The sequence below is a fragment of the Nematolebias whitei genome, chromosome 2, assembly GCF_014905685.2.
Source record: "Nematolebias whitei isolate Nwh7 chromosome 2, NemWhi1, whole genome shotgun sequence".
NCBI classification, from domain to species: domain Eukaryota; kingdom Metazoa; phylum Chordata; class Actinopteri; order Cyprinodontiformes; family Rivulidae; genus Nematolebias; species Nematolebias whitei.
Window position 1 is genome coordinate 29890174 of NC_056499.1, and position 14581 is coordinate 29904754.

Consider the following 14581-nt stretch of genomic DNA (forward strand, 5'->3'; position numbering starts at 1 on the left):
ATCTGTCCATGAACTGAATCTCAAGAAAAGTGGATCATGCAGCAAGACAATGACACTAAGCACACAAGTAGTTCTACAAAAGAATGTTTCAAGAAGAAGAAAGTTCATGTTCTGAACTTAATTCAGTTGAAATTTAGTGGAAGGACCTGAAGTGAGCAGTTAATGTGAGGAAACTCATCCACATCTCAGAGTTGAAGCTGTTCTGTATGGATGAATGGGCTAAAATTCCTCCAAGCCGGTGTGTAGGACTGATCAATAGTTACTGGAAAGTTTCCAGTAACTATTGATCAGCAACTAAACGTTTCCAGTGGAAACGTTTAGTTGCATTTATTGCTGCACAGGGGAATCACACCAGCTACAGAAAGTAAAGGTTCTCATACTTTTGGCACTAACAAATATGTAAAATTGGTTAATTTTCTTCAATAAATAAATGACAAAATATAATGCTTTTTAACTTATTTGTTTAACTGGGTTCTCTTTATCTACTTGGACTTGTGTGAAAATCTGATGATGTTTTAGGTCATATTTACCAAGAAATCTAGACAATTCTAAAGGGTTCACAAACTTTCAAGCAACACTTTAGGCCTTAAACTGTGTGAGAAGACTACAGGAATAAATAACTGTTTAGACATTAAATAAAAAGGAATAGTCTCGTACTAGAATCAAGTTTGGGGAACTTAAAGGTACCAAGATGTGGAGTGCTCAGTCGATTAATACGGCAGAGGAAGACCATTGTACAGAGATTTCAGAGACAGACAGATTGGACAAGCATCAGTAGATGTACTCAGATGCCTGCTTTTTGTGTGTGTGTGTGTGTGGGGGGGGGGGGGGGGGTATGGACATAGGCCTCCCTTGGCTAATGGATATTGTCCTTCTAGGTTCATTTCCACATTGGGGCTAGAGATAGTAATCAAGGGAAAGATGACCACCAGAAAGACAAGACACCTGTGAGTATGCATCATGGCCAATGAATTTTTCATTCAACCTTTATTTAGACAGGTTAATCCTATTGAGCCTTGAGGACGCATTTACAAGAGAGACCTGATTTCAATAAAGTATGATGAACACAGTGGGCAACAGCTACAACAATAGACAGTTATAAAAAGGCAGAGATTTATTTATTTATTTATTTGACAAATAATATGGCAAAAAATAGTAACAAAAACAGCTAGATTATAAGGCGAATGAATCTTCACCATCATACTTTCTTGTTGCATGATACAAACTTAAATGTGCAATTGCTTGTTTGTTTGTTATTTCACAGGAAATTTTATAGTTTGTATGGGCTGATGGGACCTTAAAAAGCCCGTAGAAATTAAATATGTGCTTTATTTGAGCTTGACAAAGTGCAGATTTTCTTCTTTATAAGTTATTATTAATGAAGACTCCAAATAAGCACTGAAAGAGGAAAGTAAAGTTGACTAAGAAATATAAAACTGAAGAAGTTTCTCAGCATATATATGGATGAGCAGCAGCTGAGTAACAGTTTGCCAAGTGTAACATAGGTTTAAACAAAAAAACAAACAAAAAAAAACTGATGATGCTATGCAGCATAGTCAATTTGTTGCATAGTTGATCCAACAATGTTTAGTCAGGTCATCTGAATGGTTTATTTTTTTGTGCTGAGACATCCAAAAGAAACCGTTTCCCAAAATAAACCATCCAGATGACCTAACTGAACATTGTTGGATTTTATACCTGGATTATTGAACATGGACTTTGGTGTTGCAAGTTAATAAAACTATGTCTGATGTGCATTTTCTATTACTAAATTAAAGGAGAAGGACTTAAACCTTTGTCCCATTATCCTAAGCCTAAAAAGGCAATCTGATAAGCTAATAAGTCTGTTGAGGACTCCTGTGAGAGGCTGTTTACAGGTGAGTCAAACGACCATATACAAAAAGTCTGTTGGAGAATAAAAGACTGTTTAGTAGGCTTGTATCTCATGTAAGCACCTTATTTTGAAGCATATTCTTTTGCATGGCTGTTTGCTCAAATGAAATAGACTTCCATAGTTTTCACGTGTAGGTTTTGAGATTAATAAGAGGCATCATTTTCCTTCTCTGATTTATCATTAAATAGGGCTTCCTAAAGAGTCCTAAACAGCTTCCTTTCAGTAGCAATGTTTGCAATGCACAAAGAGATTGGCAATGGTAGAAAAAAAAGGTGGGCTCAATTCACCAGAAGGGAATAATTATGACATCACTTAATATGTTATGGAAACAATCCTTTGGCTACAGTTATTTGCTAACAGGCTTCTTGCAGGTTCAAAACAACTCTAAAAATGACAGTGGAAGGCAGTAGTCCCCACCCAAGACATGTGATGAGTGATGGTTCCAAACATCACAACAGATGGATGACTGAGTGTAACCTCAGAGGTGAGATTTTCATTTACCTCAGTCTTCTTGCTTTTATGCAGCATCTTCCCCTGGACTTTACAATCTGTCTTGCACACTTGGCAAAACAAACACATTCTCCCCTTCTGTCTCCGTCTGGCAAACATACACAGAGCCTCTCATTCAATCCCTCAGAGGGCTCTAAAGCCTTACCAGGGAGGATTTAATTAGTTTTAAAGTAAATGGGTGAGCAAAGATGGGGCTATTATCTTTATGCCGAATGGCAGCGGTTGCGTAAAGAAAGTATCCCTGATGGCATTCATTGAAACATTATGGTTTTGATGTGTGCAGTGAGGAAGAGAGAAAAGGACCAAGGGAAGTGACAAAGCTCACTGCTCTTCTGTGCCCAGATGTAAAGTACAAGTATAAATCTGTAAGGAAGAAAATTTTAAGAATTTTGCTTGAACTGCCTCCTTACAGACATAACAACTTCCCTGATGTTCCCTAAAAAAAGTAGCAAAGGACATGTGAGTGGTGATAAACAATAACACAAAATGATCTACCTTATAGCCCATGTGACAGTTATCAGTTAAAATAAAATTTAAAGTCAAAAACTTGTCTTTTTATTTGATTATGAGGAGCCCAAGATACAGAAATAACCTGGCATAACAGTACTACAGTGATCCCTCACATATCACAAGGGTTACATTCCAGAGACCCCTGTAATAAGTGAAAATCCGCAAAGTTGCAGCATTATATATTTTTAAAATTATTTATATCTATTTTAAGGCTTTATAAACCATTCCCACACGCCCAAAAACCTTTCCCACTCTTACGTTTACCCTTTGCGTGCAGCACCGCATTGAAAACTCTTGTCCACGTCCACCTGCTGTGTGGGCCCCACCCCAGCCTGTATAAATTGTGCTGAGACACATGTTTATGTTGTTATCGACTCCCAAATAGCATTTTTCTTGGGCCATTTAGGAGCGAGTGAGGCCCAGATCTTAAAGGGCTGCACCTATACTCATAATCTGGGGTTACAGTATGTACCCAATGTTCTATTTTATATAGGCTTCGCCCTTTAAGGCTATTGCTAGCGGGTTAAAGGCAAAGCAGGATCTATGCCTCACTGGGTCTGTTCAGTACAACAGTCACAAGGATATCTACTTACACTCTTTGAAACTATCCGTATTGAGAACTAGTCATGCGTAATTACGTGCAACTGAATCTGTGCGCCTGAGACGCCCTGAGTAGCAGAGGGAAATAATTTCTAAATCAGACTTAAAGCTGAAATGTCAAACCCTGCTGGTGTGAGAACAGGCAGGATGGAGAGCGCACGAAAACATCTGCATCATCACTCTGACAAAACTCTGAGGACAGAGCGAGTCAGGGAGAAGCTGGAAACATCATGCAGATAAAAACAAAAGAACGAGCATGGAGAAGCCCAAGAAGCTGCTGTACAAATGTCCTGCACTGACACTCCTCCACGCAGAGCCGTGGAGGATGAGATTTCTATGGTGAAGTGAGCTCTGAGACCCTCTGGAGGCTGAGATCCAGAGGAAATATACACCTGTGAAACACCCTCAAACAGCCAGTGTGACAGGCACTGAGCAGACAGAGGAAGTCCTTGAAACTGATCTCTGAAATGTACAAACAGACGCTGAGAGTGGCGTGATGTGACCGTGAACGCAATGTAGCAAGAGAGCGCACGAACAGGGCAGGGGAAATGAGAGGTGGCTTCCTCCTTCTCTTGTGCAAACGGTAGTGGCTCACAGTATGTACCACAAAATCCCATGATATAATTAAAACTCTACAATACAGAATTATATATATATATATATATATATAATAAAAATGCTATAACGTGAAGCCGCAATAAGTGAATCGCGAAAAAGAGAGGGATGACTGTACACCCATTTTATTGCTTGGTGGAAATTTTTTTAATCTTCTGTAAATGTTGAGATAATAGTAAGAAGTGAAGAGTAATTATAGTTGAAAAGTTAGTGCAAAAATAAACCATATGTTTCTGTAGCAATGGTTTTAAGCTTATAACATTATACTAAGTAACAGTGTTAGGGCATCATTTTCTTTCCACCACTTTTGACAAAAAAAATAAAAAATGTTGTATAACATTCAGTTAAATGAAAGAAAGCAAAGCAACGGTCAAGGACTCCATCAGAAAATAAGCACTTGAAAACAAAATCTATCAGATTCAAGAATAAGCAATAACGTGATAAAAAGAAACATTAATTTTAAAGGCAGCACAAAAAAGGTGTGTGTGTGTGGGAGTGGGTAGTGATAGAAATAAAAATAAAAAAAGCTGAATATATACTCTAAAAAAGATTTCAGCTTGAGTGAGAAAATTCACAGAAACATGCACTAAGAAATAAAGAGCAATAGACTAATATATAGAGGCCGAGTATGTAGCAGTGAAGCTATGCCTTGATGTAATCTAATGGTCTAATCTGACTACTGCTCATCTGGTGAAATTACAGATTTTAGTGAAAGATAACTGTAGGTCAGGGAAAGTCTCTGAAGCTGCCTCGATGGTGATCTGGCTGTTATTTTCAATTCCTCAAGAACCACAAGCTAGTGTGTACATAGGACACATACACACACATGTAATTATATCTTAGCTGCTTGAGGCAGATCAGATTTTAAAGCTGTTCTTTAATCGGCACACAGCGTAATATAGTGAAAAGGAAAAAAAACCTGATTACAGCTGAGGGTAATCTTATTCTGTGAGGGATGATGGCTGACACATACAACCCTTACATTACGCATATACAGACCCACACACAAAGAGTTTAACTGTGAACTGTAATTGATGTTATTCCTAGAAAAAAGGGATGTTTGTTGTACCTAAACAAACATTGCAACAGCAGGTGGGAGATTTTTCATTAAACATATGTCATATGTTGAATCTAAACCCATCTGAACCTTCGATAGATGTCAAACGGTTTTATTGTTCAGATCTAAGCAGAGTATTATATAACATGCATAGAAAAGTACTGCTCAGAATCAACATTTTCATAATTATATGTTAGCTATAGATAAAATACACTAATGTAGCTAAAGACAGGGAAGATTTGAGGTTGATATTTCTTTTATAGAATATGATCTGTCTTTCTTATGGAATAAAGAAAACAAACAAATTAAAATCAAGTTTTCATTTTCATGTAATGATGGTTGCCCAATAATCCAGGTAGATAAATCTAACAAAGTTGAGTCAGGTCCTCTGAACGGATTCTTCTTTGTTGAAACGCTTTGTCTTTTATCCAGAAATACTTCTTTAGGGCGCATTCACACCAGCCCTGTTTAGTCCGCTTTAATCAAACTCTAGTATGTTTGTCTAGAAATTCGGGTTGGTTTGGGGATGTGTGAATGCGCAATCGAACTCTGATACGGACCAAAAAAAGCAAACTTTGGTCTGCCTAAATACCTAAGTCTCAGTTCAGTTAAAGTGAACTCTGGCACAGTTTGAATGCATTGTGAATGCAAGTCGACTGGAGACTGCTCTAAAAGCAGTAAGTGGACTACAGCGCAGGGCATTCTGTGTAAATACAACCAAAACAAACGTGCATTTCTCAAACCTCATATGGAGCCGTCAGCCGCCTTGTGTGAAAAAACAACATTCTCCATGGTCTTCTGCCTCATCTTCCACTCATGCTGAGTCCATTGTTGAAAAACGTTTGTTTGGCACATGTGCCACAGACAAAACAGAAATCCTAAAACTGCAAAAAATTGACACCACTCCATTTTTGTTTTTATTTCCAAAAGTAAGTTGGGCTCAGTGTCTTCTTCAGAGGTTTTCGTGTAGTTTTCTTCAGTAGTTTTTGGTGCAGCGTCGCCACAGGCGAGGGGGAGGAACACATTGGCTCGAGTGACTCAGTGCAGTGTGAATGCAAACCCCACAAGTTGGAAATGTAAACAAATATTCTGAATTTTGGTCCCCAGTCGAACCAAATCTACCAGACTATCAGGTGTGAAAACGACCTTAATCTGAGGAGTTACAGCATGTTCTCATAGTGGATCAAACAGTTTGCTGGGGACAGCCAAAACTATTTGTTCACATGCAAGGGAGGACCACCAGCCTAGCAGTTGATTGTTATGGGGGCCGAGATGGTGTAGAAGCAGAGCAGCCGGCTTGGGACCCGAAAGTCCCAGGTTCAATCCCCGGTCACTGCATACCGCGTGGTGTCTCTGGGCAGCACACCTCATCCCCAAAATGCCCCCTGGGGGCTTTCAATAGCTGCCATCTTTTACATCTTCTCGTGTGAACTTTTTATATTTATCCACAGAGATGATGTGATCAGTGAAATGTTGGACTTCCTGAGATTGAATTTTAACCCAGGTGTCATCAACATACCTGAACCAATGACTCGGTGGTGTCCCTGAAAAAGGATGCCAAGGGTGTTTTTCTACCTCCTCCATGAAAAGTTGGCAACAATAGGATAAACTGTGGGCCCCATTGCACAGTTTCAAGAGTTGGCACAGTTGCGCTGTGGAAAGTGTGGTCCTACTGCTAAGATTGATGTCTAATTTTAACCTTAAACAGAGCAACTCCCCTGATTCATCAACAGGAATGCACGTAAAGATTGATGTGAGGATGTGACATCAAGCGAGACCAGTGTTACATCAGTCTACATTGATGGCAACCCTCACCTTATCCCCAAAGTCCCTGGTGTTCTGTATGTGATGTTCTGAGCTACCAACTAAAGGGATGAGTACAGATGCCAGATAATTGGAAACATTATAAGTGATAGAGTTAATCATGCTAACAATCGGTCTTAGTGGTACATCTTGTTTGTAAATTTTGGGTAAACCATACTGACTAGGGGTGGCCTCCTCTGGGTACAGCCTATGGTACAGACTACGGTCAATAGCCTTTCCTGCTCCAAATTAGGGATGGGGCCGATCTGATCTAGTATCAAAATCGGGTTCCGATACCAGCATAATTTACGTATCGGATTTTTCCAATCCAACCTGCCGATATTTCCAATCCATGATGGATGTCTGTGGTTGTGCTGCACGTTGGCTTCAAACTCTGGAATGGATTTCCTGAAAGGAGGTGTGTCTCATGAACCCAGAGTAATAAGACCCGCATCGCATTCAGGAAATCCATTTCATAGTTTGCAGCCAGCTACAACGTGCAGTAGCACCTTGGCTAACGGCTAACCAACTTTTCATCGAAACATGGTCGCTGTGTGAAAATATTTTATACTAGAAACACCATAAAACAAGATAGCAACGTGCAATGTCTGCAGAGCCATAGCACCACATTAAACCGCAAAAAAGTTAGTTTTACGATGGACATTCGAGCTCCGGGGTTTCAGCAGTCAGTTATTTTTGTTCAGTCCGGAGAAGGCAGTCTGATTTTGGTCAGCCACGCTCAGTCTGTCCGTGCCGGAGGAGGGGCAGACTGAGCGTGGTTGACCGAAATCAGACTGCCTTCTCTGGACTGAACAAAAGTAACACACTGCTGAAGCCCCGGAGCTCGAATGTTTATCGTGAAGTTGCTAAACTTCATCACAATTAATGACCAACCGCTATCAGTTGTAAAAAACGAAGAATTTCACAGCTTGATACTTGCAGCCAAGATATAGTTTACCCTCCAGGAGATATTTATCAGTACAACAGTAGACAATCATAAAAAAGCATATAAATTGAAAATTACAATAAAATATATATTTAAAAAAAACGAAACAAAAACAGCTACATTATAAAGCAATTTAAAATACTAAAAACAGAAACATGTTTGTGTAGTTTATGCCATGAATTTAGCAGATGTTTAAAGCCATCTAATCACTTTAATATCCACTTTAAAGCTAGGAATAATAATAAAAAAAACATGTTTTGTGTTAGCAGGATTTAATTCTAACTTTGAAACATATCCAACATTAATAAAACTTACCTCATGTTGCCTTTTTGGACATGCGTATATTTGTACAAATTGTACTTGCCTGTAGAGAGGAGATTATTATAGTCTCATATAAAATCAATAATGATGATATTGGAACTGGATCAGCATCGACCGATATCCAGATTTACGTTTCGGAAGTTACAAAATGTGGATCGGTGCATCCCTACTCCAAATGTTTCAGGCACTTAATCAACTTTGTCTTGCAACCACTTCCTTGATCTTATTTCAGAGGCTCATAAGTAGTTAAGTCACTAAGGAGGGTCATAACTTTCTCATGATATTTTTTGGTTGAAAATAACTGTGCACCTTCCTTTGTCTGCAGGGAGGATGTTCTTATCCTTACTGAGTGTGGTAAGTGTGTCCCTTTCCTCTCTGCTGATGTTGGAAGGTTATAGTTTGGCATTGCTGAGGCAGGCTGAAACAGGGGGCTGTGATCAGTTATACATCGGGAAATCTAAACAGTCCCTGGCCAAAAGGATGACCCAGCAGAGAAGAGTAACATCATCAGGCCAGGAATCTGTGATCTACACTCATCTGCAGATCAGCGGTTACTCTTTCAGGGATTAAGATGTGCACATCCTTGATAGAGAGGAACATTGCTTTGAGAGGGGAGTAAAGGAAGTCATCTTTGTGAAGAATATATTATCATGGTTCAAGCTCTTTTGTGGATAAAAACAGTTCAGACTAAATATCAAACTGTGTTGGAATCTACAATGGGTTTTATTTAAGACTAAGGGCCAAAACATGCACTTCCTATTCACCTACTGCCACCACTTTAAGCACTTCCTACATCTGCAGTGTCAAACATCATCATCTACACCTGAAGAAACAATTTATCAGAAGGCATCTTGTGAAAAGCTTCTTGAACAGAAACAAGCAATAAAGGCAAGGAGGTAGAAAACAAAGTCTACTTTCATGTTGTTTTTCTTTTACGATTTGTGTCAGTGTCTCTTGCATTATGCTGCTTCATTTCTCGCCGGCATCCCAAAATGCTTGTGTTTCTGCAAACATAGTACATTCACACAAATGCCTTTCTCTAGCCTTGTATTCTTTGTTGTGATGTTCATCAATTTGAGCATGCAAATATGTGTGTGTGTGTGTGTGTGTGTGTGTTTGTGTGTGTGTGTGTTGGGTGGGAATGGAAGGGCAGTGGGGTGGGGATGGGTACAACAAGATAGGTGAAAGGAGGGAGTTAAAGTTTGGTCTGTGACCTGGATTTAATGTGGACCCAGAGGAAACTATTTATTTTGGTCTTCCAAAGGATTTTTAAAATAAACAAAGGTAAAAATAAGAACACATGGCACAAACATATACATACTTCCACAACTTCAATCTTCTCTGAAAATCAAACAGACCATTAAAAAATGTGGACATAGAACATCCACATTTTCCATAGTCAAGAGCATTCCTCATTTACAAGAACAATGACAAGCACTTGATACATTGCAGTTTTATTTTGGTGAATGAGTTGATGCTGATCATGAAACAGTAGGTCGTGACCTACAGGTTATACATACTCAAAAATGCAAAAGTAGACAATGGCTATTTTTTCCTCTTTTTTTTCCAGGCGGTTGAAGAGTGACTCTTCCTTTAGGACTACCTACAGTAATGAGTCAGTACTCATAATATTAGTTTCTGACAAAAATGGGTTCTAAAATAAACCAAATGAATGGGGACTTGTGATTAGAAGGAAATCTAGAACTATGTAGTTTAAATGGGCTTCTTAGAAATTTTTACAGGATGATGTTGGGGACAACAGCAAAACTAAGGAATGGAAACTGGCTGGTTGGCAATTTAGAAAGGTGGCATCCCTTCTTATTTGACCTGTGAATTTGATGTATTATCAATGGTAGAGTAATAGTGATGAAAACAACAACACATTTTTATGTCTAAGGTAAAGCAAACAAAACAATTTTCCCCCAAAGGGAAAAAAAGACCTCTAACACCACTAAATAATCCTTCATTTCTCTGTTTTTCTTCTGCTGGCTCCATCTGCTCATTGTTCCATTGATTCCAGCAGATTACTTTCATCTCACACTCTCTCTTCCTCTGTTTATCTGCCATGAACACTTAAATCTGCATTCATTTTGCTGGGAGGTGAAGCAGACTGGCAGGACTTTTATCTGAAAAGCGGCTATATATAACTAATTGGGTGGATAACGGAGAAGATATAGTGAGGATTGAGAGACAAAGAGGAACAGGGGTAGGGAGCAAGTGGGAAAGTGGGAGTTAAAATAGATCAGTTATGGGTGGTGCAAATATTTGGTTAGCTGAGAGAATTTTAGTAGTGGGAAATCAAAGACAAAGCAAAGACCCAGTGAATGAGGGACTGCAGAATGCCGATGATATTTAAGAGGTTATATTTGCAAGAAATATTTCATGAAATAAGCAAAACCAGTACTTATCCGTTTGTAATACATTGTGGTTTTACTATAAGACAAAAAAAAGAACAACAACAGGCTTAAAGCATCTCTATATAAAACACTTTTTGTGGATACAAATTTAGGGAAACAGAATAATTTTGTCTTCAAAAAATTTTCCTTTAAATTCTCGACTACTGTATTTTTCGGTCTACAATTCGCCGTTTTTTGCATAATTTGCATGCCCTGCAACTTATAGGCCAAAGCGACATATTTATGGATTTTTTTCAACATATTTATAAACCAATTTTTGGCTGAGATATGACCGTTTCCATTCATTCTGACTGGAAAAAAAAAATAACAGTACCATTTTCAACCACTAGATGGCAGCAGTAGTAGCAGTAGGGCATGCTGTTGTATCATGTAATAGGTAAACATGGCTATAATGACAATTAAAAAAAGTTTAAAGCAAAAACAACTGGACTTTATTTATTACACTTTATTGTTTTTGTCTTGAACTTTTTGGAATTTACCATGTCCTAGATGGCTGAGAATCTTCACCAGCTATTAATGACACAATTGGCTTGCCATAGTCTTCCACCTTCGTTCTGCTTGCTGTTTGGCGCAACCATCAAATCAGCTGCACCGCCCTGGTGAAATGCAGCTAATTTGACCATTAAAGTGCATTTATTAAGCAAAAGTTAGACTGAGACAGACTTTTACTATAATTTTGAGCAAACAAATAATTATTTTTTAGGTGTTTATCTTGTTAAATTTGCACAGTGACTCGTCGCGTGCACGCGTTTACTTCTGCGTATTGGCTTTTGAAATACAGCTAATTTGACCCTCAAAGTGCATTTATTAAGCAAAAGTTAGACTGAGAAACACCTTCACAATAATTTAGAGCAAACAAATAATTGTTTTTAAGTGTTAATCTTGTTAAATTCTTGTTAAATGCTCCTATGCATGCTCCTGCGGCCGCCATTTGGCAGCCCATCAATTTTTGGCACAACACTGGCCCACATTTCTGGATTCGGCCTACATTTTCGGGTTGTCAGCGGTGATGCGTAACAAACGTGACGCGTCAGCAGTGACGCATAATAGATGCGACATACATGGCGAAGCAACAAATTTATGGATTTTTCCACTTTTTTAGACATATTTGGACTGATGTGACTTATAGGACGGTGCGACGGGTAGGGCGGAAAATACGGTATCTTAATTCATTCAACCTTTATTTATACAGGTTAGTCTCAATGAGTCACGAGGACTCATTTACAACAGAGACCTGTTATAAACAAAAACCACAGATGAGGTACAGACAACAATAAAACAATCATATAAAAGCATATAAAATGAAAAGTAAATAAAATAAGTGATATAAAGCGGACTAAAAACCATGCTACATTATAAAACGGTGTAAAATACTAAAAACAGTAACATGTATTGTTTTTTTGCATTGAACTTAACAGTTGTTTCAAATCCGTCAGAAAGGTCAAAGTCGACAGCTTCAGATCTTCTTACAAGGTGTTCCAGGTTACAGTTACGTTTAATTTTTCTCTTTCTCTTAGGCAGCAAGAACACAATGTGGCAAAAAAAGAATGAAAGCGATCATCGTGGGAGCATAAATCCCTGCATAACATGCAAGACTGGCAGACTGGGAAAGTGACAAGAAACACAAATTTTACCAGTGCCTAGAGAGGACTGGCCTGAAGGTCAGTACAGAGGCATTAATTAGCAGCACAGGAGCAAGAGACCACCTGTCTGGTGGTCTACAACACCAGACAGGACTCAACATGTGGGTTGTGCAAAGATGCATCTCAGCCAGTCCAGCACATAACTGGCAGGATCTAAGATGCTAAGATGCAGACAGGCAAAGTGTATATGAAACACCATAGCCAAGTGATCGGAACAGTGCACAGGAACATCTGTGCCAAATATATCCTGAAGATCGCCACAGTCAATGTGAGAGGGAAAATGAAGACATGAGAATCTTGAAAAAAATCCAAGATAGAGATAAATAGATGTGGAAAGTCAAAGCCTCAGTGGTCATGGAATACTTGGGGGTCGTTACCTCCAAACTGGGAGAGAGGCTCCAGCAAATCCAAAGAACAACCTCAAAGATTCTTCGACTTTCCAGAAGAGCACATTACTAAAAATAATGATGATACTGCCTAGAACCATCAAATAATCCAAACTTTAAATGTGACCACCCAGAAGTATAAAGCATGACTGGAAAGTTTACATCCTTCTACATCTATGTAGAATGAACTTAAACATACGACAAGACATGTTATAGTTGGGTCAATAGCAGTCAGCAAGACAGAAGTTACGTCTGACACAAAAGCACAAGAACAGCTAGAAGTTTCAGTTTGTAGGTCTTTGGAAACTCTTAGCCAACACTGTACCAACGCTGCATACAAGAAGCATAAAACACACACACACTCTTACACACAGCAATCAGTATGCACAGACAGCCACAGCCTTGACCATACAGCTATCTTATTGTCCGCACGTGGAACAGATAATCCCCACAAGTCCTTCAACAAATATAAACCTCCTATTCTTGTTGCTCATGACACTTGTGGACCGAAGCACACTGCAGAAATTTTTATAGGATCGACTTAAGTGCCATGTTTCCTAAAGTTAAGGACCAAGCTCAACTTAGATGTCTGTTTGTCCACACTAAGCTCAAGTTAAATAGATATAAATCCCTTCCTGACTACATTTTAGTGTCACAGGTCCCAGCAGTTCAGTGAAACCCACCGTACAGATTTACATTCTGCAGCCAGAGAGAGACATCAGCAGTCACATCCATTTATTCTAAATCAAGTACAGTAATATACTTGTGATTTATAATTTTTGTAGTTTAAAACAACCATTGTGTATTTTTTTAAATAAAAAACAACTAGTGTCTATATATATATATATATATATATATATATATATATATATATATATATACAGTGAAGAAAATAACTATTTGAACACCCTGCGACTTTGCAAGTTCTCTCACTTAGAAACTATGGAGGGGTCTGAAATTTTCATCACTGTGAGAGACATAATCTAAAAAAAAAAGTCCGGAAATCACAATGTACGATTTTTTAATAATAATATTTTTTAAATAATTTATTTGTGTGTTACTGCTGCAAATAAGTCTTTGAACACATGCTCTCTGAACACTCTCACTCACTGCTCTTTGAATTGAGAAAGCTCCTCGGATGAGGAGCGAAACGTCTTCTGTTACAAATAAAGTCCAGTTGTTTTTGTATTGAACGCTTTTTTGAATTCTGTCACACATGTGCACTCTGTGATTAATGTGTGGTTGTGTGCTAAGCATTGTTGTGTATTATTCTGTGGTCCAGTTTGAACAAAGAGTGGCTTTCCATCGGCTCCAGCATTCTGCGACTTAAATTAGGACAAATGGCAGATAATGAATGGATAGGTGGATGTGTAAAGTGCCAAAAATAAATCAAATCTTTATTATTATATATTGTGTAATACACTATTCTATTATATATGAGAACAGTTTTGATCCCGATGGTTGCTGTGTACTACTTGTGGTACAAAATGGAGCTTTTTGCAGTGTATACCGGTACTCCGTTTGGGTTGGCATTCCAAGCAGCAGCAGCATAAACTTGCCTTTTCTGTCTGATTCTCTCTTCTTTTTCAATCATTCGTTGTTCCTTCACTTGCAGACTGAGTCATTTCTGCATTCTCCTTTCTGTCAAAGCGTTCTGGCTCAAATTAAAAGGGTTGAATGGTAGATGTTACCCAAAATTAACATTCAAGCTAGATGAGGCTTGCAACCTGTCTACAGCTTTTTTGCACTTTAGTGCACTGCAGCATTAAAAACATGACAATGTCCATTGGACATCAGTTTTTTTTTTAATTTACAAACCCCAAAAAAAGTATATACATACATACATACATACATACATACATACATACATACATACATA

At 38.4% G+C, this 14581-nt stretch overlaps 1 protein-coding gene across 1 annotated transcript in view; it reads right to left on the reverse strand.

Moving 5' to 3' along the window:
- Positions 1–14581, reverse strand: part of itfg1 (integrin alpha FG-GAP repeat containing 1) — a 224802-nt gene that overhangs the window by 114101 nt on the left and 96120 nt on the right. The gene's annotated exons all lie outside the window — the stretch shown is intronic.